Source organism: Scyliorhinus torazame, chromosome 16 (genome assembly GCF_047496885.1).
Source record: "Scyliorhinus torazame isolate Kashiwa2021f chromosome 16, sScyTor2.1, whole genome shotgun sequence".
Lineage (NCBI taxonomy): Eukaryota > Metazoa > Chordata > Chondrichthyes > Carcharhiniformes > Scyliorhinidae > Scyliorhinus > Scyliorhinus torazame.
In genome coordinates this window covers 170,326,353-170,352,742 of record NC_092722.1, presented here as the reverse complement: position 1 = coordinate 170,352,742, position 26,390 = coordinate 170,326,353, and positions in this window count along the sequence as shown.

The window sequence follows — 26,390 nt, the reverse complement described above, 5'->3', positions numbered from 1 at the left end:
ATTCTTCTGAATGCTAATGAGTAGAGTCGCAACCTGTTTAACCTTTGCTCATAAGGCAATCCTCCAAACCAGGCATTATCCCAGTGAACCTTCTCTGAACCACCACCAATGAAATAATATCTTTCCTTAAATAAGTGGATCAAAACTGTTCACAGTACTCCAGATGTGGCCTCACCAGTACCTTGTACAGTTGCAGCAAGACTTCCCTACTCTTATACTCCAACCCCCTTGAAATAAGGGCCAACATTCCGTTAGCCTTCCTGATTACCTGCTGCACCAGTGTGATAGCTTTCTGTGTTTCGTGCACAAGTATCCCCAAGTCCCTTTGTGTTTTCTGCAGTATTTCTCCATTTAACTAATACTCTGTTATTTTGTTCTCCCTTTCAAATGGACAACTTCACATTTTCCTACATTATACTCCATTTGCCAACTTTTTGCCCACTTACTTAACCTATCAATGTAGAATAGAATTTACAGCACAGAAGGAGGCCATTCTGCCCATCGTGTCTGCACCGGCTCCCAAAAGCGCCAACCAGCTGGCCCCATTCTCCAGCCCTATCTCCGTAACCCTCTAAACTCATCAAATTCAAATATATATCCAGCTCTCTTACGAACCTCCTATGGAATCCACCTCCACCACTCTCCCAGGCGCCGCATTCCAAACCCCAAAACCCTCTGAGTAAAGACATTTCTCCTTATCTCACTCTTAGCTCTCTTGCTGACCATCTAAAAATTGTGACCCCGAGTCATCGACGTGCCAATTAGTGCTTTACCCTGTCAAAATTGTTCAGAATTTTGAACACCTCAATAAGGTCACCTCTTAATCTTCTCAGCTCCAAGGAGAACAAGCCCAATTTCTCCAATCTTTCCTTGTATCTAAAATTCCTCATTCCTGGTATCATTCTAGTAAATCTCCTCCGGACTCTCTCCATGGCTTTAACATTCTTCTTTAAATAAGGTGCCCAGAACTGAACACAATACTCCAATGATCTGACCAATGATTTGTCGAGGTATAGCATTACTTTGTTGCTTTTATATTCTATGCCTCTATTTATAAACCCAAGGATCCTATAAGCCTTCTTAACAACTTGCCTGGCCACCGTCACAGAATTATGCACTTGAATCCCGAGGTCCTGCTGCTCCTGTACTCCCCTCAAAGTTGTACCATTGAGCCTATATTGTCTCCCTATATTTCTTCAACCAAAATGCATGACCCCACATTTTGCTCCATTGAAATTCATCTGCCAGGTGTCTGCCCATTTAACCAACTTATCAATGTTGCTCTGAAGTCGCTCAACGTCATCCTCACAATTCACTATTCTCCTGAGCTTAGTATCATCCGCAAATTTATAAATTTTGCCCTCAACACCCACCTTTAAATCATTTATATCAATCAAAAAAAGCAAGGATCCCAACGCTGGTCCCTGGGGAACACCACTTTCAATTTGTCTCTTATCTGAGAAATGCCCATCTATACCTACTCTGTTTCCTATCTCTTAGCCAACTTCTAATCCATGCTGCCAAGGACTCATCAATCCCAAGCATTTTTAATTTTTTAACCAACCTTCCATGTGGCACCATATCAAACACTTTCTGAAAGTCCAAATATACAACATCCACACCACTCCCTTCATCCACTGCCTGTGTCACCTCATCAAAGAACTCGATTAAATGTGTCAGACATGACCTTCCCTTAACAAATCCTTGTTGACTTAATAGTATTCACTTATTTTTTTCTAAGTGTATATTTATCTCATCCCATAATAGGCCTCCATCAATTTTCCCACTATTGATGTCAAGCTGACAGGTCTGTAGTTTCCTGAGTTATCCTTTTCCCCTTTCTTAAACAAGGACATCTCTTTAGAAACTGTCTGTAACCCTCTGATAACTTGCCTTTCCATCTATTTTTGTGTCATCTGCAAATTTGGATATAGTACATTTGTTTCCTTCCTCCAAACAACTTACATATATTGTAAACACTTGCGGTCCAAGCACTGATTCCTGTGGAACCCAACTGGTTACAGGCCGCCAACCTGAAAAAGAACCCCTTATCCTCACTCGCTGTTTCCTGCCCATTAGCCAATTCTCTATACATACCAATATACTACCTCCAACACCATGGGCTCTTATCTTATGGTTTAACCTTTTGTGAGCTACCTTGTCGAACACCTTCTGAAAGTCCAATATAGCACATCTACTGCTTCCCCTCTATCCACTCTGCTTGAGGCTTCCTCAAAAACTCTAATAAATTAGTCAGACACAATTTCCCTTTCATGAAGCCATGCTGACTCTGTTTGATTTGATTATGATTTTTCAAATGTGTTGCTATTACTTCCTTAATTGATTCCAACATTTTTCCAACAATAGATGTTAGGTTAATCGGCCTATAGTTACCAACTTTTTGCTTCCCTCTCTTTTTGCATAGGGGTGTCACATTGACAGTTTTTCAATCCTCTGGTACTTCTCCAGAATCCAAGGACGTTTGGGAGATTACAACCAATGCATCCACTATCTCTGTAGCTACTTCTTTCAGGATTCTAGAATGCAAACCATCAGAGCCAGGGGACCTGGTTCCCAGTTTTAATTTCCTTGTAATCATGTCTCCATAATGACTATAAGATCGTATTCGTTTACTGTGATTTGGGACATCACTTTGTCGACCTCATTCCAAATGCTTTGTGCATTAAGATACAAAGTCTTAAGGCTAGCGGTTTTGCCATTTTTATTCATCCTAACTTTTCTTTGTACTGTGGCTCGACTTGCCTCTCGCCCTTGATTACCCTGTCTACCATACTTTCATTTTACTGTTCTTTCTTTCATTACTGTCCTTGCTTTCCCTTGTCAACGTGCTTCGGTTCTCATTCCCCTGCCATACTAATTTAAACCTTCCCCAACCACTCTAGCAAACACTCCCCTTCGGACATCAGTCCCAGTCCCACCCAGGTGAAATCCATCCAGTTTGTACTGGTCCCAATTCCCCCAGAACTGGTTCCAATGTCCCAGTGATCGGAAACCCTCCCCCTTGCGCCATGTATCCATCTGATACATCCTGCTATTTTTACTCTGACTATCACATGGCACGAATAGTAATCCTGAGATCACTATTTTAGGGCAGCACAGTAGCATTGTGGATAGCACAATTGTTTCACAGCTCCAGGGTCCCAGGTTCGATTCCCGGCTTGGATCAATGTCTGTGCGGAGTCTGCACGTTCTCCCCGTGTGTGCGTGGGTTTCCTCCGGGTGTTCCGGTTTCCTCCCACAGTCCAAAGATGTGCAGGTTAGGTGGATTGGCCATGATAAATTGCCCTTAGTGTCCAAAATTGCCCTTAGAGTTGGGTGGGGTTACTGGGTTATGGGGATAGGGTGGAGGTGTTGACCTTGGGTAGGGTGCTCTTTCCAAAAGCTGGTGCAGACTTGATGGGCCGAATGGTTTCCTTCTGCACTGTAAATTCTATGATAATCTATGATAATCTTTGAGGTTGTACTTTTCAACTTAGTTCCTAATTCCCTATATTCAGCTCTTAGGACCTCAACTCATTATTTCCTGTGTCGTTGGTACCGATGTGTACCACGACCACTGGCTGTTCATCCTCTCCCTCCAGAATGTCCTGTAGCCAGTCTAAGACATCCTTAACCCTAGCATAACCCGAGCACCAGGGAGACAATATACCATCCTGGAGTCTCATTTGCGACCACAGAAGCATCTATCTATTCCCCTTACATTTAAATGGCCTCCTTCTGCACTGTAAATTCTATGATTCTGTGATGATAACTGTTGCATTCCCACACTATTTACTCCTCCACTGTGCAGCCAACTGTATCATAGAATCATAGAATTTACAGTGCAGGAAGCCATTCAGCCCATCGAGTCTGCACCGGCCCTTGGAAAGAGCCCCCTACCCAAGCCCACACCTCCACCCTATCCCCGTAACCCAGTAACCCCACCTAACCTTTTTGAACACAAAGGGCAATTTATCATGACCAACATAGTGCAACAATATTGGCTTTTGCTGTTTTCCCCTGAGGGATTATTCCCCTCAACAGTACCCAAAGCAGCAGATGTGGTTTGCAGGGGAATAGCCACAGGAGATTCCTGCACTGCCTGCCTAGTCCATTGGCTCTGCCTGATGGCCACCCATTCCCTTCTTGCCTTGGGTCTGAACCTACAGTGTGACCACCTACGTGCTACCCATGATACTCTGTGCCTCGTGGATGTTCCACATTGCCCCCAGATGCCACTTCAGCTCCAAAACCCAGGCTTCTAGGAGCTGCAGTTGGAGACACTTCCTGCACACACGCAGGTCCCCAGGCACTAGAAATGTGTCCGGCTTCCCACATGGAGCACGGAGAGCACACCATGGTTTTGAGTTCTCCTGCAATGACTTACCCCTATATATTAAACCTTCATAAGATGCTTATAACATTTACAAACTATAAGCGATAAAAGTAGTAAATGCTTATCCAGCCTGACCCACTATTTATAATCAACTCTCTCCCTTGTAGCATAGACTGCCCTCTAAGAACATTTATAAGTTAGAAAGTAAAGAAAATAAAATGAAAGAGCACTTTTTCCCCCTCTACACTGAATTCCCAGTGTGCTCCAAATTCCCGATATCCACACTCACTCTGGATGTGTTCTCGCCTACTGCTCGTGCACAATGTTCACTGATTGTGCACTTCCAAAAGCCCGTTTGGCATGTAGAGCTGAGGTGAGCTGAGATGACTGACACACCAGTTAAACATCACACTAAGTCAAGGAAGGGACAAATAAGGCAGCAGCTTTCATTGGGTAGGCTGCTAAAGATGTGAGAGACATGTGAGAGTTTCACTAAATCAGGGAAGCAGGATTAAATTGTGTCAGATTGCATTTAAATGATGTTGGGTGCCATTCAGCAGACTCATGTTTAAGTCCGCTGAATGGTGTGTTTAACAAGGTGTTTCTCGTCGCCTGCAGCGTTGAGATGACCCCGCTATTCAATGACACCTAGCCGGTTTCTTTTGGCATCAACTAGGAACTCCCATTCGGGGCCACTCATTAATCTCAGCTCGCCAGTGTAGGAAAACTACTCGCACATTATGGTGCCGTTTTTAAAGGCAACTCCGATCTTTTGCCCCTGCTCTGCTTCAGGACTGTGGCTTCAGGAACCCCCCAATGTAGCTCTTCTGGGGTCCTTAAGCACCCCACTCACCCTACCTCTTATAGGCAGTGCCCCCATGGCATTATGGGCACCTTGGCACTACTAGCCTAGCACCCTAGAAGTGCCTGGCCAGCCTGGAAGTACCAGGATGGCAGTACCAGGGTGCCCAGGTGGCAGAGCCAGGGTGCCAGGCTGACAGTTTCAAGGTGCCTAGCTGCCAGGGAGAGCCAGAATACCAGCCCACCCTGACCTCAACCACCCTGGGGACTCAACTCACTAGCAAGCCCCCGAGGTGCCGTCATGACTGCTTCACAACTTCGTGAACCAGTACAAAATGGCACCCAGTTGAGGCCTTCCTGGCGAGGCCAGATAATCCTGGGCCCTGGGTGAATTGGGTGAACGCATATTTAAATTAACCGAAAGGCTTATTTAAGTATGCGCGCCTGGAACTCGCGCAGCGAGAGTGAGATTCAGATCCCGACGCTCGCGTGAATCTGATGAATCTGACGAGAAGTTTCTGCTTGAAACTTCCCGTTGCAAGCCACTCATTCGATTCAACGGCCTCGTCCCGGCACCAAGTCAGATGCCACAATTCCTCTGAATCATGCCGTTATGTATGTTATACATTTCGGCAGCTGATTAGGTGATGAAGGAGCAGAGATGGGCAATGTTGTGAATGTTCCGATCCCAGTGGATCTTATAACTGGATGGGAAGATCCCAGAATGGAACTCTGGCTCATTTTCCAGACTCTACTAAGATGGCATCAAACTTTTGATTTACCTCTGAAGTCTGCTTTCTCACTTTAGTTCTGGTTACTACAACTCATAATTTCACTCATAATACTTTGGCTGCTTCTCCTTCAATTTTCCTGAACAATACCTTTGTCTCTGTTTTCTTAACTTCAATCTTCCTGAAAGATTCACTGTCTCAATTCACTAGTTACCTGGACTCTATTCGAATTATTTGGGGAGTCTTTCTCTTTGTAGATCCCTTGGCCTGTCCAGTCTTTCTTCTGGCAGAGTTGAGGGATGTTCATTTCTGTCTTCAACTGCAATATATCTAGCTTGTAATATATCTAGCTAAACTAAATTCACATAAACCTTTCTACCTTAAATGGCCCCCAGTTGCTAAGCAATGGTCACATGCTTCTGGCTTTTATTTACTCTTCACTGTAACCCTCTCAAAGCACAATAGAAACATAGTTAGAATGGAGCCAACCACAACACATACAACTACCTTTGTCCAACATGAATCTAACTATTGGTTTTACCCTTCTTTTCACAGAAACATTAAATGAAGCCCATTTAATATTATCATAGAATCATAGAATTTACAGTGCAGAAGGAGGCCATTCGGCCCATCGAGTCTGCACCGGCTCTTAGAAAGAGCACCCCTCCCAAGGTCCATGCCTCCACCCTATCCCCATAACCCAGTAACCTCACCCAACACTAAGGGCAATTTTGGACACTATGGGCAATTTAGCATGGCCAATCCACCTAACCCGCACATCTTTGGACTCATTTCTAATGTTTACCGATACAAATATAAATCCCTTAAGGCTACTTTAGTTTTCTGAACACGAAAGTGGAAGCAGATGGTCTTGGTGATGAAGATAATATGAGGTTGGAAGCTCAGTTCACTGGCAAATAGATGCCAAGATTGTGAATGGCCTGACTCAGATGTAGCCAGAGAGTGGGATGGAGTCTGTGGCTGGGTAATAGAACTGGCCGAGTCCAAAGGCAATGGATTCAGTCTTCCAATTTTTAAATTAGAGAATATTAGACAGATTACTGGATGTTGGACAAATAATGTAACAGATCAGTGACAATGAAGAGCCCAAAGTTAAGGCAAGCTAAATCTACATGTCATTGGTGTGCATATAGAACACAACGTTATGTTTTTGGATTGTGTCACTGAGCACAAGCAGGTAGATAAGAAGTTGGGAAAAGCCAGTGATAGGTTGTTGAGATAACCCAACGGTGATTGTGAGGGAGAGTAAAGAGGAGGCTCGCTGAGGTGGGATAAATATGAAAGGTAGCTCCACTCAGCTGGCTAACGGAGGGAGATGCACAAGACAAGGATGGTGTGACTACCCTCCTCAAAGGCTGCAGACAGTTTGAGAAGAATGAAGAGTGATTGTTTTTTGACAAGGGCAATTTCAATATTGTATCAGGGACAGCAAACTGATTGAATGGAAACTGAATCGAGGAAAACTTGTTTTTCTGACGGTGCTCACTTTCAGATAGGACATTAAACTTAGGTCTATCTATCTTGAGTATTGCTGGGGAAAAACATTTGGTCAAAGCCTTTTGTCTTGCCCTCATCAGGACAATCCAACAATACCATTGTGAGGGGAGAAAAACATTCTACTTTTGAGAAGAGGGCACTGATTGGTTTGCAAGTGGAATTGGATTGGTAGATGTGATACCATAAAGAATGCACAAGTTGATGGTGACTGACAGTTAACTGCCTTGCATTATTTGAAATTTAATCCAGGTATTTGGACTCTGATTTGACAAGGCATTGCCCTGTGGAAGGAATCAGCGAATTGCTATCCATTATTTTGTTCAGCTGAAACAGGCACAATGTGTATACAAATCTGTCTGCAATAACAGGGCACTGTGTATTAATATATGTAGCTTCCAGAGCCCGACTGGTAATCGCAAATTGGTTGTCAGCATAATTTTCAGCACACTGAGGATTATTTAGCAAATGTTGTCCAATCACAGAATCACATCTATTGTTGATCACTGTGATTTGTGTTTTGCAAGCACAGCGCTAGTTAGGTGTGGTCGGCACTTTACCCATTGGGAACAGTTTAGGACATATGGTCCACAGACCTAACATTACACTGGCACTGAAATTCATATACCATATTACTCATTTGTGTGATAGGCAGAATTTGTTTTAGACTTGACGGCAGCATTCGTTTAGTGATGAATATCACTCGTGTGCTACTGTTTCATTGAAACTTCTAGCTCCTCCTGTTGCTCAAAGTTTTGAGATACTTTGACCTGAGATAGAGTGGCACTTCTCAGGGCTGAAAGCAACAGCCTTAGACCCATTCATGAGTTTGCATGAAATACAGCATTAAATGATTTGATCAGAGCAGCCATTATCCCGCAGGATGTCTTTGATGTGCCTTAATTCAGCATCAAGCTCACATGGTGAACAAATGATTAGGGCTCTGCTTGCGAGGCTACCAATAAGGTCATTCTTCTAGCACGCAGAACTGCAACAATTTCAACCCGTGTGTTGGCCAATCAAGGTAGGCTTGTGCTGGACCACGATAGAGAATCCCCTGGCAGATTTCTCAACTAGTACATCAAGGAAAGGGAGTTCATTTGACTGCACCGTTTCAAAGGTGAATTTGAACGCAGAATGGACAGATGTAAAGGATCCAATGGAACTTTTCCAATTAAGAGCTGAGGTTTCTGCCACTGTCCTGTCCAACATTCAACCCTCAATCAACACAATTAAAATGATTGACCTGTCAACCAACTGTGTATGAACTGGCTGCCATTTGTGCCTACAATATACTTCAAAAGTAATTAATTGGCTGTGAAGCATTTTTGGATCTCTTGAGGATGTGAAAGATACTATCGAAATACGTTCCTTTCCATTTCTTTAATGAGTATCACATTAAACCTGTCAATGCTAAATATTTGAGATGGTTGACTACTGTCAAAGATTCTAACCGTAGTCAGGTTCAAGTCGCAGACAATGCCTTCAAGACTTGAGAGCAGCTGATGCTCAATGAATAATGCTGATATGTCGCCTTGGTTTCAGTGAGGAAAAATGTGCATTCTGCACCTCGACATCTGAGGCTTACTGATGTTCCCATGCTGCTGTGTGGATGGCTGTTCTTTACAATGTCTCCTGCTTTGTCCTGAGACTCTGCCAGCTCCATGTTGCCTTTGTATAATAACAAATCAAATATAACTCATTTGAAATGAAAGAGGATGCAGTCTCCTTCACAAAACCTGTTTGGCACAGTAGTAATGGTGTTTCATTTCTGAAAATGAGCAGAATTTGTGGTATGAATTTATGAGCCCATGTGGGTTTTTTCACTTTAAACAATCTAATTGTCTTGTTAAATATTATTACCAAGATGATTAAGGGTTAAATACACGTATATAAAAATTCACACATTTTTCATTAATTGGTTCTTAATACCAGCTTAACAAATCTATAAAAATTGACATAGATCAGTGCAAGTTAAATTATGAAATGAAATGAAAATTGCTTATTGTCACAAGTAGGCTTCAAATGAAGTTACTGTGAAAAGCCCCTAGTCGCCACATTCCAGCGCCTGTTCGGGGAGGCTGGTACGGGAATTGAACCGTGCACATGGCCTGCCTTGGTCTACTTTAAAAGCCAGTGATTTAACCCGGTCTCGGGATGGATTTGGGGAGTTTGAGTGCATTAATGACAATAAAGCAAATTATTGAAATGATAGTAAATCTGTATCATGCATTGTTCTTCCTTTCTGTAAGAACACATGACATTGTTTAAAGTGAAAATCCAATTTAGATGATTTATTCATGTCACAACATGTGAAATGAGTGCTTATTAGAAATATTTTGCCACAGAAGCAGTATTTCTTCTTTGTAATTAATTGGTCTAAAATGCTAATTGTAAATAATGGGTTCTGTGTTTTTCAGGTGTTAACTATCTCTTGAAAGGATATTATAAATTATTATTCAAATCAGTTTCAGAAAAATTGTTCATATGTATTTCACTATCAGATAACATTCGAGTTAGGTTTGGTTTCATTGCATGTGAAAAAAGTAACCATGAGAAAAAAAAACTAAATCTTTGAAATGTTGCACAATTTTATTTTTGTTTGTTGATCTTTCAATTTGGACCCCTATGCGTCTTCAAAGAAATTAAATAGATAAAAGCAGTCTATCCACAGATTCTTGTCACATTCTGAAGGGTATTCAGATAAAATGCATGAGCATCAGTCTTTTTTATTTCACATGAAACTCCCAATGTGAGGGATTTAGCTCAAGGCAATATTCTGTTACCAATGGATACGAGAAGGCTAAATTGTTAATGTTCGCCATGCTGTTTCTAAGGACTTTATTTTCATTCCATATGGTGTTTTTATTTGAAATGGCTGTTCTAATTATTAGAGAGGGCAGGTAAGGTCTTGAATAAACTTATTGCTTCTGTAGGTGGTTTCCAGTACATAGAAAACCTTCAGTCAGGAAACAATTATCAATGTAGTTTCAAGGATTATCTCCCAACACCAGAGCTTGAGAAGACTCGCAACATCTCACATGAGAGTTTCCAGCAGGTAACCTGTATTTCTATGCATCAGTTGAGCCTCATTTAAAATATTCTTTCCTACAGGTCTTGCCTTTGATGAAAAGCTGATGTCAGTACAGCTTTTCTTAAGTGGACAAAACGGTTCCTGTGTTCCGTGCAAGTTTAAGCTTGCGCATACTTTGCATTTTTTGCCAGCTTCCGTCTAACCTCTCTTTGACCACTCTATTCTGGATCAACAGGAGCTTTAGACCATCACCGAAAAGTCTTAACAGCGGAGTTGCATTTCTTTTATGTCAGTCAACATTCTGAGCAAAAATTAACTGCGACCATAAAATTGTTTGGGTTGCACGGTAGCATAGTGGTTAGCACCGTTGCTTCACAGCTCCAGTGTCCCAGGTTCGATTCCCAGCTGGGTCACTGTCTGTACTCTGCACGTTTTCTTCGTGTCTGCGTGGGTTTCCTCCGGGTGCTCCGGTTTCCTCCCACAGTCCAAAGATGTGCAGGTTAGGTGGATTGGCCATGCTCAATTGCCCTTAGTGTCCAAAACATGTTAAGTGGGGGTTACTGGGTTGTGGGGATAGGGTAGATACATGGGCTTTAGGAGGGTGCTCTGTGTAAGGGCTGGTGCCAACTCGATGGGCCAAATGGCCTCCTTCTGCACTGTAAATTTTATGATTCTATGCACTCTGCTGGCATAGACACAGAACAGCATGACATCTGCCCTCCTGGCTTAAGGATAAATGACATCTCCCAAATTCCAGAAAACGGGTTATTTGCTCAGCTGGCGCAAGCCATCCTTGTCTGTAAAAACACATCAGTGGTAGCATGCCTTATCGCGCAGAGTCCTCTGGAGGGCCAAGTAACACAAAGCAATTTTTCTTTTAATTGTTCAGCTCTCACAGAGATGAGAGCCCAAGATTTATCTCACCTAATAAAGCTTTGAGACCTTGGGGACCTGCCCTGCTTCCACTCGTGTGAGTTGCGCTGAGACCTTACAAGAGTGTATCTCTGGTGAAGCCTTATTGACTTTGGAGGTTTGGCCCAAGACTCCTCTGAATGGAATTTCTAGATTCAGTTCAAATGTGGCAAATTGAAGTTGTAGATCCTTCTGTTCCCCATTCCATTATTCAAATCCGAATAGTCAAATTATTGGAGCCATTTCTGTTCCAATGAGAGGCAGTTTAAAGTTTCTTACAGATATAGGTCAATGCTGCACTCCTCCAACAGTAATGACACATAAAAAAAGAAACATTGCATCTATAAATATTGTTTCCAAAAGAAGAGCTTGGCATTTGGATTGTAATCTTTCATTATTTTCTGGCTCAAGATGTTTATCAAGTTATCAATCTCCAATGCCATTCAACCATCAACAAAGGGCAGCACGGTAGCACAGTGGTTAGAACAGTTGCTTCACAGCTTCAGTGTCCCAGGTTCAATTCCTGGCTTGGGTCACTGTCTGTGCAGAGGCTGCACATTCTCCCCATGTCTGCGTCGGTTACCTCCGGGTGCTCCGGTTTTCTCCCACAGCCCAAAGATGGCAGGGTAAGTGGATTGGCCAATCTAAATTGCCCTTAGTGTTAGGTGGGGTTACCAGATTATGGGCATAGGGTGGAGGTGTGGGCTTTAGTGAGGTGCTCTTTCCAAGGGCCGATGCAGACTCAATGGGCCGAATGGCCTCCTTCAGCACTGTAAATTCTATGATTCTATGAAATCTGAGTCTTTAAATTGAACAATGCGGAACAATTATGGCCAACACGTTATATTGGCTTATGAATATCTTTGCTTATTTCAAAGAGTGCTTTTGTACGGTGTAACATTTTGCTGAATATCAGGAAATGACTATTAACTGAGGTTTTGCTGATACATTCATAACTCTTTTGACTAACCTCAATTGTTTATTCTACAGCCATTTGAAGCAATATTCTCTTGGGACAAAAGATCAGCTCATTTGTTTATGAGCTGGTATAATAATTTGCAAATATAACACACACACACAAATTCACTGTGCTGAAAGCACAAACTTGTTTGAAGCTCTTCCTGTAAACAGCAGTCTTCAGGATTCTCATTCCACCTGAACCCCTTCCTCTGGCCTCCTACCCTCATCCGATCCTTACACAGGGAACACTGTGACACTGACCATCCCAATTTCCATGTTCTCCTCACTCAATCTAACCTATCTCCCTCTGATCTAATGGCACCCTAATCTCTCAGTACTGTCATTAAACCTGCTGACTAGAATGGTACTTTTGATTCACAAACTGACTGTTACCGTGCACAATCCGAATGCCAAATTGCTGACACTTCCTTTTACCTCCCACTGGGCTATGATTCCACCATCAAACCTCAAATCATCATTTCTGAGACTGTCGTTGACCTCGTGTCCTCTTGAAACCTTCCCTCAGTAACCGGCAACTGCACTCAACCTGCATCAACTTCCTTCCCAAAATCCATGAACAGGTCTATCCTGATAGATCCATTATCTCATACATTTCCTGCCCCACTGAACTGATCTAAGGAGGGATTCACCTGAAAAATGATCAAATGTAATTTTCAATAGGATTCGCGTCGGCTCCAAAGGCGTGATCGAGATCGGTATTCACCCAAATGTAGGGCAAAAAAGCGAGCCACCACATGAAACTCACCGGGGGGCGATTCTCCGATGTGGAGCCCAAGTGTTTGCGCTGTCGTGAACGACGGCTTCAGCCTCCTCTCGCGGTGCCAAATGGGTGCCGTGCCAACCTGCGCATGCGGGGGGAGTTCTTTAGCGCGTCGGCACCGACCAACATGGAGTTGGTGTTCAGGGGCCGGTGCGCCAGAAAGTAGGCCTGGGGGGGAGAGGCCGATCGGTGGGACCCGATCGCGGGTAAGACCCCATCGGGGGCCCCCCCTGGTGAAGGAGTCCCCCCCCCAAAAGGTCACTCCCCGACCGTTCCTGCAGAGTTCCCGCCGGCAGCGACCAGGGGTGAACAGCGCCGGCGGGACTCTGTCGTTTCCGCGCGACCGCTCGGCCCATTCGGGCCGGAGAATTGGCGGCCCCGCAGATTCCAGCGGCCCGCGGCCGGCGCCACGCCAAACACGCCGGCGCAAATGGCGCCTATTCTCCGCACCTCGGAGAATCGCGCACCGGCGCCGGGGCATCGTGGCGCGGTTGCGGCAATTCTCCGGCCCGTCGCGGGGCTTGGAGAATCGCCCCCACTATGTCTGAGTCCCCAGGCGTCGGATCCGCCCGCCCCGCCCCTCAGCTGCTTACAGCTAACAAGGGGGAGCTGCATTTAAACAGTCTTTCAATACTCATTTCCAGTCAAGCCTGGAGGATGGAGAAGTGGAGACCAGGTCCTTGATTTGGGGATGGGGACCTGGCCAGGCTCCTGGATGCCGTTGGGGTGAGACAGGGCACACTGTACCCCCGGGGCGGTAGGAGAATCAGCAGCATGGTGAGCAATGGCGCCTGGGAGGCAGTGGCAGCTGCAGTGTGTGTATACAGCATGACCAGGAGAACTGCCCTCAAACCAGCCTGGTGCAGATGGAGATGTCGAGATTTTGAACGTCCATGATGATCGGGAAATTGGGGAGGGTGCCAGGTGATGTAGATTTTCTTTTTCATTTGTTCATGGGATCTGGGTTTCGCTGGCAAAGCCAGCACTTATCGTTCATTCCTCATTGCCCTTGAGAAGGTGGAGTCTGATTAAGAGGAGAATAAGTAAAGTTGAGGGGCACGATTTTCCCTAGGCATTGTGCCCACCACCGATCCCATTACATCAGGTGAATATCAGGAGAAACCAAAATCGGGATTTGCACCGGGAACCATTTTGCTGGCCCGCTCAGGATCTCTCCCGCAAAGGGCGAAACCTGATCAAACCTAATATACATTCATTTTAATCTCCTTGGCAAGATTAAAGTCAAATGCAGCATCCTCCTGGGAGTCACCTGCCCCCAAAGAGAAGCGATGTAGGCATCGTTTCATACTCCTCTACAAAATCAGGGTCCTGGCGCAATGGACACCAAGGGGGACCAAGGAGGTGAGTACCCCTATTCGCTTATCTGCATGCAATAAAAGGGCACCATGGCTGATGCCCCAATGCTGGGGGATAAAGGGGGTCTTCAAGGGGGCTGGGGCAATTCGGAGGGCTGGAGGGGGCCAGGGCGAGGGCCAATTCTGTGCCAAGGGGGGAGGGTTGCAGATGTGAGGCATTCAAGCCATCTTTAAATATTGCGGAGACCCATAACAGGGGTAACCCCAGCAGCAGCCTGTCTGTCAGACCAAACTTCCACAGGACAGAGCTATGTTATTCTCTAAGTCTGAATAAAGATTGTAGACTTCCAGTTAACGCAAATACTTTATTCAATAGGTTTGTTCTGTTTCCAGAGCTTAACTAGATATAATACAGTCAAGAGGTATGACCAGTGAAGCTAAGGTAAGCTGCCTATGCTGACCTGTCTCTGTCTGCTGCTGCTCACTCGCCCTGTGCTTCTGAAAGAGGCGGATCCTCCCTTGGGCTGGACCCTTTATACCTGTCTCTGATGCTGCCCTCTAGTGATGCTGTGGCTGTTACATCTGTCTGTAGTCCCTGTTGTATGTGCAGATGTATATACAGATCACTACATCCCCCCCCCCCCTTTTATTGGACATGTTTTCTGGACTGGCCTCAAGAAAACTGTACATAACAAATGGTGAGAATATGGAAATCTTCACACTGTGAAAATGATAAAAGTAATACAGAAACAATGAACTGTGTTGTGAGTCCATCGTGAGAAATGCCCATATTCATCTTGTGTGTGTGTTGAAATGTCGTTACAAATCTAGCAGGTAGGGGTGATGGTTTCTGTTGGAGCGTCTTAACGGTGGTAGTAGGGGTGATGGTTTGATGTCATCAAGAGTACTGTCTGGCGTTGTGTGGCGCGGAACGTCATATAAGCTTGATAGATCTTCATGGTCTTGTACATGCATGGCGTCGCTATGGAGTATTTACTTGCTTCCATTTGTGAGTCTGTCACCGAGCTGTCTGTGGAGGCTTGCATCACTCTCTTTGTGGAGGCTTGTGTCGCTCTCTTTGTGGAGTCCTTCATTGCTCTCTCTGTGGAGTCCTTCATCGCTCTCTCTGTGGTGTCTGTCATCGCTCTCTCTGTGGACTCCTTCATCGCTCTCTCTGTGGAGTTTGTCATCGCTCTCTCTATGGAGTCCTTCATCGCTCTCTCTGTGGTGTCTGTCATCGCTCTCTCTGTGGAGTCTGTCATCGCTCTCTTTGTGGAGTCTGTCATCGCTCTCTTTGTGGAATTGTGCAGTGTTCTCGCTGTATAGTCGATCTGTGCTCTCTCAACGGCCTCGATCTGTGGTCTCTGTGTGGCGTCGTCTTCGTCTTGGGTATTGCTGTCATCCAATGTACCGACGATCTGCCATGGCACCATGGTATTGGATTCATCTACCATGAGAAGAGTCGTATTGAGCTTTTCAACCGTGTTGCTGATGCTGTGATCAGGATCTCCGAATAACTCAGCCATGTCTGAGCAGTATTGTGTGTATTGTTCGTTGGACAAATCATCGCTTTTTGTTTCGGAGTTGGGATCATTCTCTTCATGTTCAATGAACAAATCATCTTCTTGTGTGGAGGCTGGGACCCTTCGTGGTGCGTGGACCACTCTCTGTTTCTTGGTGTCAGGCCGCAGCATAATCCTGCACTCACGAGTCGGGATGTCATATATGCTGGGCTGAAGATTTCCGATTCCGAAGAACTCATCGTCGGGATCTTCACGGTACAACACCTCTAGTTGCGGTTCGGATTTGGTACTGGGGTAGCCGTCTCCCAAGATGAAATCTTCGTCTGAGTCATAGTCTACAAGGACCATATCATCTTCTAGGGCGGTGCTAACTGCTTGTTCCAGGGTGTTGTGAACGTTATTTTCAACTGCTGGTGTAAGTTTGGGCATTGTCCTGTCTTTTGAGGCAAGAAAATTGGGTTTTGCAGCTTTAAATTTCTTTTTGTTCATTTTCATGCATTTCCCTTTTAAGTGGGCTTGGTCCTGATCCTCTGACGTCATGATGCTCGTGACGTCATGCGTAGGACTCGATTGCCCATGCGCACACCGAGTTTCCTGTACTGTGCCCTCTTTTCGCAACTGAGCATGTGCGGCTCCTTTCTCAAGATGGCTGCCGCTCAGAACCTCCGTTTTTCTACGATTCAACCCTGCCTCCGCCTCGTGGTGAGTGTTCGCGCCATTTTTACCGATTTTGTTTTCTAAATTATGATTCTGTGTTTGTAGAGACTCAAAGTATTGATTTTGTTTTTGTTCATAAGCAAGGCATTTTTGTTTAGCGATTTCTAGAGTTAGATACTTATTTTGTGAAAGTTCTTCCCTCAAATTTGTGTCAGTTAGTCCAGAAATTAATTGATGCATTATCACAGTGTCTCTGAAATCAGCATAATCACAGCCTTGTGGTATTAATTTGAGATTTGTAATAAAATCAGAGATGGGTCCTCCGTTTCTCTGTGACTAGAGTTAAATCTTTCCAGCATCTCACCGGACTGACTGTTACAGCGTTCAGCACATTTTTTGAGTATAACGTCTACTTTGGTATTGTCCTCACCCTCTAAGTAATGAACGCAATTATAGATTTCTCTAGCTTCATGCCCTCCTGTTGAGAGTAGTTGGGCTATTTTTGTTGTGTCAGAGGCAGTGCTTAAATCATTAGCTTTGATAAATATTTGGAACAGCTGTTCAAACATTTTCCAGTTATAACTTAAATTACCGGTTGTTTCCAGCTGCCATGGCGTTCCAACAAGTTCCATCAAATCAGCTGGTCGTCGAGGATTCATTTGCTGCAGAGTCTTCCACAGTCGAATATACGGTTTAAGTTTTTCTTCTCTTGCTGGTGTCTAGCTAGCTTTCTGAAATCACTCCTGGTAACATATGTTATTTTCTAAGTCTGAATAAAGATTGTAGACGTCCAGTTAACACAAATACTTTATTCAATGGGTTCGTTCTGTTTCCAGAGCTTAACTGGATATAATAGTCAAGAGGTATGACCAGTGAAGTTAAGATAAACTGCCTATGCTGAGCTGTCTCTGTGTGCTGCTGCTCACTAGCCCTGTGCTTCTGAAAGAGGCGGATCCTCCCTTGGGCTGGACCCTTTATACCGTCTCTGATGCTGCCCTCTAGTGATGCTGTGGCTGTTACATCTGTCTGTAGTCCCTGATGTATGTGCAGATGTATGTACAGATCACTACAAGAGCCATGCTGCAGATTGTCTTACGAAAGTCTATTTCAATCCTCTGAGTGTCCAAGAGACTCTGGGCGCGATTTTCCACTCCCACGCCGGTTGGGAGAATCATCTGGGCCGCCAGAATTTCCGGAGACGCCGGTCCGACGCCCTCCCGCGATTCTCCCAAGCGGCGGGAACGGCCCGGTCGAGTTTCGCGGGCCGCAGGCCGGAGAATCGCCGGAGACACCAAAAATGGCGATTCTCCGGCACCCCCGCGATTCTGAGGCCCGGATGGGCCGAGCGGCCAGGCCAAAATGGCGGGTTCCCCCCGGCGCCGTCCACACCTGGTTGCTGCAGCCGTGGGCGGTGCGTGAACGCTGGGGGGGCGGCCTGTGGGGGGGCGAGGGAGGATCCTGCACCGGGCTTCACCTGGAATGTGGGGTGGCCCGCGATCGGTGCCCACCGATCGTTGGGCCGTCCTCTCTGAAGGAGGACCTCCTTCCTTCCGCGGCCCCGCAAGATCCGTCCCCCATCTTCTTGCGGGGCGGACTTAGAGAAGACGGCAACCGCGCATGCGCTGATGACATCCGTTATGTGGCACCGGCCGCGTCATCTATGCCTGGCGCGTGTAGATGACGCGGCCCCAATACTGGCCCATTGTCAGGGCCTGAATCGGTCGGGACCGGGGCCATTCCGCGCCGTCGTGAACCTCGACGGCATTCACGACGGCGCGGCCACTTCGGCGTGGGAGTGGAGAATCCCGCCCAGTCTATGTTTTCAATTTGCAGTCTGCCTTCTTTTCCACTTTTGTACTTGGGTGTTCACATTCCATTTTCCGCTCTTTTGACTGGGACCAGCCTCCAGCTTGACAGCTGAAGGTTATCTCAAAGGAGCGATTAGTCTTGTTCGTTGAGATAGACGTCACGGTTCCTGAACTCTAAAGTGCCTCCTCAATAGAACCGGTGGCCTGGATGTCCTGAAACCTTTGATGCCAGAACAGTGAGTCTGTACTCCAGAGGTGTCAGTGCCATAGAGGCAGCTGCCAACAATCAGACACTAAAGAGCAGGGCTTCACCACAGATGACTCTCTCACGGCCAAAGGGTAAGTGTCTGGATGAGTGGAGGACAGCTGAGCACAACCTCCCTAATGTTACTGGCAGAGGCCTGGTGTCTAGGAGCTCCTGATCTGGCCGTGAGTGAGTGTGCAGATTAAAGGTTACCAGCACAACTGGCTCGCTGGATGGCACTCTGAAAGAAGGCGGGACAGACATGGTAAGGGTGGAAGGCTTGGGGGATTTGAGGGTCCTGGAATGGAAGACCTAACCGATTGTCAGTCTTTCTCCTTCTCCAAATCCTTTCAGATACAAAGATGAATGTTGCTGTTGATTCCACGGAGGTTCCCCTTGTTTTGCTTGTCATAGCCGAAATGGGCAGACGTCTCAGAACACATCAAAGCCAAGCAGGCTGGAGACTGCACCCCAAGTGGACGGAGCCACTGCACAGCCTCAAGAACCAGCCACCCATCAGGACATGTGGAACATTTGTTTTTCCAGTTCAGTTCAGTCTTTCCCCCCCTCACCTCTTTTTCTTTTACATTGATACATTGGTGATGTTTCCTTCACCCATACTGAACCGGAGAATACTGTCAAAAATCAAAGACAAAGAACAATACATCACAGGAACAGGCCCTTCGGCCCTTAAGCCTGTGCCGGTCATTATACCACCCTTGGCCAAAACCATCAGCACTTCCTAGTGCCATATCCCTCTATACCCATCCTATCCATGTATTTGTGGAGATGCCTTTTGAATGCTGTTAATGTATCTGCTTCCACAATCTCCCCTCGCAGCGCATTCCAGGCACTCACCACCCTCTGTGAAAAATTTGCCTCGCACATCTCCTCTAAACTTTGCCCCACGGTCCTTAAACCTATCCCCCCTCGTGACTGACCCCTTCGCCCTCAGAAAGAGTGCCTGACCATCCATTCCATCCATGCCCTCATAATCTTGTAGACCTCTTTAAGGTCGCCTCTCAACCTCCGTTGTTCTAATGAAAACTGTCCGAGTCTATTCAGCCTCTCTGCATAGCTAACACCCTCCAGACCAGGCAACACTCTGGTAAACCTCCTCTCCAAAGCTTCCACATCCTTCTGGTAGTGTGGAAACCAGAATTGTGCGTAATATTCCAAGTGCAGCCTTACCAAGGTTCTTTCCAACTGTCAACTTTGTTTCCAATTTTCACCCTTTCCACACCATCAACTGGTCCATTTAAGTCTCTTTCCTGCCTCAGCTTCTTTCTCTCAACTTCTGGGGTTAAGCGATCAACCAATTTTCAGTATAAGCCCACTGAGTCTTAAGCTTACTTGTAATCATTGGTAAAATGATGGAAGGGGTCATCAGCAGTTTTATCAAGTGGCACTTGCTCAGCAATAACCTGCTCAGTTTGGGATCAGCCAAGGTCACTCAGATCTGGCCTTGTTACAGCCTTGGTTCAAACATGGACAAAAGTGCTGAACTTCAGAGGTGAGATGAGAGTGACTGCCCTTGACATCGAGGCAGCGACATCTTAGTATGTCATCAAGCAGTCTGGGTAAATCTGGAGTTAATGGGAATCAGGGCGAAAGCCCTCTGCTGGTTGGAATCATACCTAACACAAAAGGTTGTGATTGTTGGAGGTTAATCATCTCAGTTCCAGGACATCATTGCAGCATAGTATTCAAGGCTGAACCACCTTCAGTTGCTTCATCAATGACCGTCCTTCCATCAAAAGGTCAGATGTGGGAGATTTGCTGATTCTTTCGAAATGTTCTGCATCATTCGTGACTCCTCAGAGACTGAAGCAGTCCACATCCAAATGCAGCAAGACCTGGATAATATCCAGGATTGAACTGACAAGTGACAAGTAACATTCATGCCACACAAGTGCCAGGCAATGACCACCTCCAACAAGAGAGAATCTAACCATCACCCTTTGATATTCAATGGCATTACCATGACTTAATCTCCCACTATCAACATCTTAGGAGTTACCTTTGACCAGAAGCTGAACTGGACTAGCCATATAAATAGTGTGGTGATAAGACAGATCAGAGGCTAGGAATTCACCTCTGAACACCCAAAGCCTGTCTACCATCGACTGGGAACAAGTCAGGAGTGTGATTGAATATACTTACCTGGACGAGTACAGATCCAACAACACATAAGAAGCTTGACACCATCCAGGACAAAGCAGCCCATTAATGTATCACTTCCACAAATATTCACTCCCTCTATCACTGACACACAGTGTGCCATCTAGAAGATGTGTTTCCAAGCCCATTACTATCTAGAAGAACAAGGGCAGCAGACACATGGGGACACCACCATCTGCAAGTTCCCCTCCGAAGTACACAACGGCCTGACTTAAATATATATTGCCATTCCTTCACTTTCGCCAGATCAAAATCCTGAAACTCAGTCCCTAACAGCACTGTGGATGTACCTACACCCCATGGACTGCAGCGGTTCAAGAAGGAAGCTCATCACCACCTTCTCTAGTGTAATTAAGGATGGCCAATCAATGCTGGCCGAAGGAATATTTTAAAAAGCTACACTTCCTCACACCCTGCTTCCTGTAAGGACCATAATTCATTTTCCCAATGTCTTCATGTCCAGTTCATCTGATTGAGTAATGCATCCTACATGCTTGCACTTTTGATATCTTCCTTCTCAACTGAGGATTCCCTCTGCTGCCCACCCCCACTGAACGGGCACTGGCACGGTGGCTAGCACTGCTGCCTCACAGTTCCAGGGACCAGAGTTCAATTCCAGCCTCGGGTGACTGTGCGAAGTTTGCACTTTCTCCCCGTGTCTGCATGGGTTCCCTCCGGGTGCTCCGGTTTCCTCCCACTGTCCAAAGATGTGCAGATTAGGTGAATTGGTGGATTGCTAAATTGCCCCTTAGTATCCAAAAGGTTATTGGGATAAGGTGGAGGTGTGGGCTCAAGTAGGGTGCTCTTTGCAAGGGCCATTGCAGACTCGATGGGCCGAATGGCTTTCTTCTGCACTGTAAATTCTATGATTCTATCTCTGCATCTCTGCTTTCACCTTTTCTCTCTCGAACCCAGAACTATAGTAGCATTTCCCTTGTCGTCACTTACAATCCCACCTGCTTCTTCATTCAATGGGTCATTAAATTCCTAACACCTCCAGCATGATGCCATCACTAAACATATTGCCCTACCTCTCTCCTCTCATTCTGAAGGGACCATAATAACCTCTGAATAACCTCTGCGACAACCTGGTCCACTCTTTAATCACCACCAACATTCTTTTCCCTTCCTTTGGCACCTTCCCATGCAAGCTCAGGACATACAACACTTGCCATTTTACTTTCTCCCTTTCCTTTGCCCCATACACTTTTCAAGGTGAAATTGTGATTTTCTTGTACTTCTTTCAATTTGGTATAACATAGAACATTCAATGCAGAAGGAGGCCATTCGGCCCATCGAGTCTGCATCGACCCACTTAAGCCCTCACTTCCACCCTATCCCCGTAACCCAATAACCTCTCCTAATCTTTTTGGTCACTCGCGGCAATTTACCATGGCCAATTCACCTAACCTGCACGTCTTTGGATTGTGGGAGGAAACCGGGGCACCCGGAGGAAACCCACGCAGACACGGGGAGAACGTGCAGACTCCGCACAGACAGTGACCCAGTGGGGAATCGAACCTGTGGACCCTGGCGTTGTGAAGCCACAGTGCTATCCATTTGTGCTACCGTGCTGCCCCTGTACTGTATTCACTGGTCACACTGCGCTCTTCACTACAATGTAAGATCAAATGTAAATTGAGTGAACCTTTTGCGGAACGCCTCCAATCTACCTGCAGTTGTGACACTGAAATTTTGGCCATCTGCTTATTCAATACTCCATCCACTCCCACTCTGCCCTCAGACTCCCGCCCTGTTCCATTGAAGTTTAACAAGGAACAGCATTTTCACCTTTTGATTATCTTTGATCATTTTACAGCCTTCCGGAATCAACTCTGTGTTCAAATTTTTCCAATCATCATGCCTGTCTCTATTCATTTGGATAGTAGCTGTTGATACTGGTCCTGCTGTTGTGATTTACATCTCCTCCCTACAAATCTTTTGTTTCTTTACCATAGCATCTCCTTTGCAGTGTCGTTTCTCCAGCCACGTTTTCCAGTGGTCCAATGTCTCTTTTTGCTTCTCTCTTACCTTTTACATATTGAAATAAACTCTTCCTATCTTCTTTTATATTACTAGCTAGCTTGCACTCATATTTCATCTTCTCCCCATTGCGTTTTTGGTTGCCCTCTGCTCGCTTTAAAAGGCTTCCCAATCCTCTGGCTTCCCACTAATCCTCGCCAATTTGCATGCTTTTTCTTTTTCTTTTATGCTGTCCTCGACTTCCCTCGTCAGCCATGGATGCCTTGTCCTCCCCTTAGCATGTTTCCTCCTCCTTGGGATGAATTTCTGCTGTGCCTCCCGAGTAACCCCCCAAAACTCCTGCCATTGCTGTTCCACTGCCTTCCCTGCTGGGCTCCTTTTTCAATCAACTCTGGCAAGCTTCTCCCTCATGTCCTTGTAGTTACCCTTATTTAATTGTAATACCGTTACATCTGATTGCAGCTTCTCCCTCTCAAACTGCAGGGTAAATTATTTCATGTTGTGGTCACTGCTCCCTAAAGGTTCCTTCACCTTAAGTTCCCTAATCATGTCAGCCTCATTACACATCACCAAATTAAGAATTGCATGTTCCCTAGTAGGCTCCGTCACAAGCTGCTCCAAAAAACCATCTCTTAGACATTCCTTTCCTTGGGATCCACTACCAACCTTATTTTCCCAGTCCACCTGCATATTGAAGCCCCCGATGATTATTGCAGTATTGCCTTTTTTACATGCCTTTTCTGTCTCCTGATTTAGAGCTTTCAAAGGCTTCATGTGTAAACAAGGGAAGGTTATTAAATTTTATTTCATCCCAAAAGTTAGGTAATAGGAAAGACATAAAATATTTTTATATTTTGAAAAAGCTGAGTTCAATGGAGTGTTGAGAACAATGGAATCAAAGATGAAAGAAAAAAAATATTTAAGGAGAGATATTGAGCTGATTTGTGGGGGTGGGTTAGCTGTGTGGGGAAGACCTCCTGGAAACAGCTGCATGCTGGGAGAAGGTGAAGTTTAAATTTTCCATCCAGTCAAGCCAGCAAAGTATTGGGCTTCAAAAAGCAGTCTTGTTCTGAAGTTTCTTCGAATTCCATAGCAGAATGGAAGTTTATTTGACATGCCATGTGGTGTACGTTTATTAAACTAACAGCAGATTTGCCTTGGGTAACATTACTGAATTTTTACAGTTAAAACACCTATCAGAGAGTGTTGGCTGTAAGGTGTTTACTTCTGGATCTGGACAAGTAGGCAAACTACTTTGGGGGGAATGTTTTGTCAGATTATTTTACACTGTGTAATTCTAATCATGTGTGCTTAAGTTTTCTTTTCTTCGTGCGAATAAATGTTTTACTTTTAATTTTTAAAATCCTTAAAGTGTTACTGGACTCCTTGCTGCTGAGATCAGCTGCTGTTCTGTTTATTTGTAGAATGCAAAAGAAGCGAAATGGCCCATAAGCCACTTTCCTCTGGGATTTGGTTTGCTCAGCAATGAACACCTGCTGTGGTCATAACACGTAGCATTGCATCTGGCGCACATCCTGCTGTGCTGAAACAATAGCGGAACACCAAACAGGGTTTGCACTGGGCGCCGACCAGCGTGGACAGCTTCTGGCCTGCTGCAGGTGACGTTATCTGGTTCATGTCCTTGCTGGGCAGGTGAGCATATTTAAATGAGCATTTAAATATGCTCCAACCATTCAAGCCGGAGTCTCCCAGCTTCTGGAATTCTCCCGCCCCAAACACCCCCCAACACTCCCCAATACCCTCCCCCATGGCAGGGCAGTCCCCATGCACCATGAAAGTGCCAACCTGGCACTGCCAGAGGACAGGCCTGAAATGGGAGGAGTCTGGGAGGGCATGAAAGAGGCAGGGCCATGAAATAGGGTGCGTCCATGAAGGGGTGGGACCATGAAATGGAGGGATCGACGAGGTGTATGAAGGAGGGATGACATTTGGTGACCCCATAGCGGGGTGCCAGCCTCCCAGTGCTGGTGCAAAACCCACACTCCCTCTGAAAAAATTTACATGTGTGGGTGGATTGCAATCTGGATCGCGCCCAAACACCCGACGAGAAGCACAACTCATTGCCCGGCAGAGATCACACTTCGAAATTTTGTGGGAGAATTCCACCCATAGGTTGCGATTGGATTTGCATTCAGAATTTTGAAGCAAATTTGTTTGTGGCTAAAGTGCTAATATAAACTATATTGCCAAATTAGTGACCATTTTCAAGGTGACCATAATTCTGCAGTTTCATACTAGATGGACTCTTGTATGAAGTAGACATAAGGGATAACAGGGGTAGATTTCAATTGGACACAATTAATGGTTTAGGTGGGGTTATAGTGACTGGAAAAACACAGACACATATTCCCAAGTGAGAGTGTTCCTGTGAACTGACTGTGGAAAGACCTCTCACCAGTTACACAACCTGAAACAACATCTCACCATTCACAGCTGGCAGAAACGATACACCTATTCTTTGTGTAGAATCATAGAATCTTTACAGTGCAGGAGGCCATTCAGCCCATCAAATCTGCACCAACCCTTCAAAAGGGCACCCTACCTTGTCCCAATCCCCTGCCCTATCCCCGTAACCCCACCTAACCTTTGGACACGAAGGGGAAATTTGCCATGTCCAATCCACCTAACCTGCACATCTTTGGACTGTGGGAGGAAACCGGAGCACCCGGAGGAAACCCGCGCAGACACGGGAAGAACGTGCAAACTCCACACAGGCAGTCACCCGAGGCCGGAATTGTACCCGGGTCCCTGGAGCTGTGAGGCAGCAGTGCTAATCACTTTGCCACCGTGCCGCCCACTAGACGAGGCTTCAACTGATCATACAACCTTGCGAGACATAAGGACACAACCACCATGGGGAAACCGTGGTAATGTGAGAACTGTGGTAAACACGGGGATAGGGTCGGGCGTAGGCCTATGTAGAGTGCTTAGTCAGAGGCTCGGTGCAGACTCGATGGGCCAAATGGCCTCCTTCTGCACTGTAGGGATTCTATAACTTAAAGCAAAAGGGTGTCTCGCAGATTATATGATGGCTGGGAAAACGCGTAATGCAGTGCGAATAGGAATATCACACATTTCCCATAGTCTAATTGATGCTCCAGTAACTTTTACTTTCTACTCAAACTTCTGCATACAAGCAACAGTTTGAAATGATAACCTTGCCCATTCAGAGAGAACGTCACTAGCAGGAGATGCAGTGATTGATGCTTTTCTATTCCCAGTGTCTGTCTAGATTTCTTTGATACAGATTGATGAGATGGAGCTGCAGCAACTCTTGTGTTTTTGACATAAAGGTGGAAGTCTAGCTAGTAACGTAGAAATCGTACTACTCACGATTCTGAGGGTACTTGCAGCTTGGCTGCATCTTTCTGACAGTGGAGACAGAGGGCTCGAGTATGAAGTGAGGTATTTTATCACGTTTGCATGATGTGGTCTCTGGGAAGAACAGAAGCAAAGAATAGGGTTCACTTGCCAAAAAGGTTACAATATGCAATTATTAAGCAAATGTCACAAAATATTGAATTTTGCTCACAATAACAGTATGTTCACACGATATTGATAAGTTAATGAAGAAAAACAACATTTCT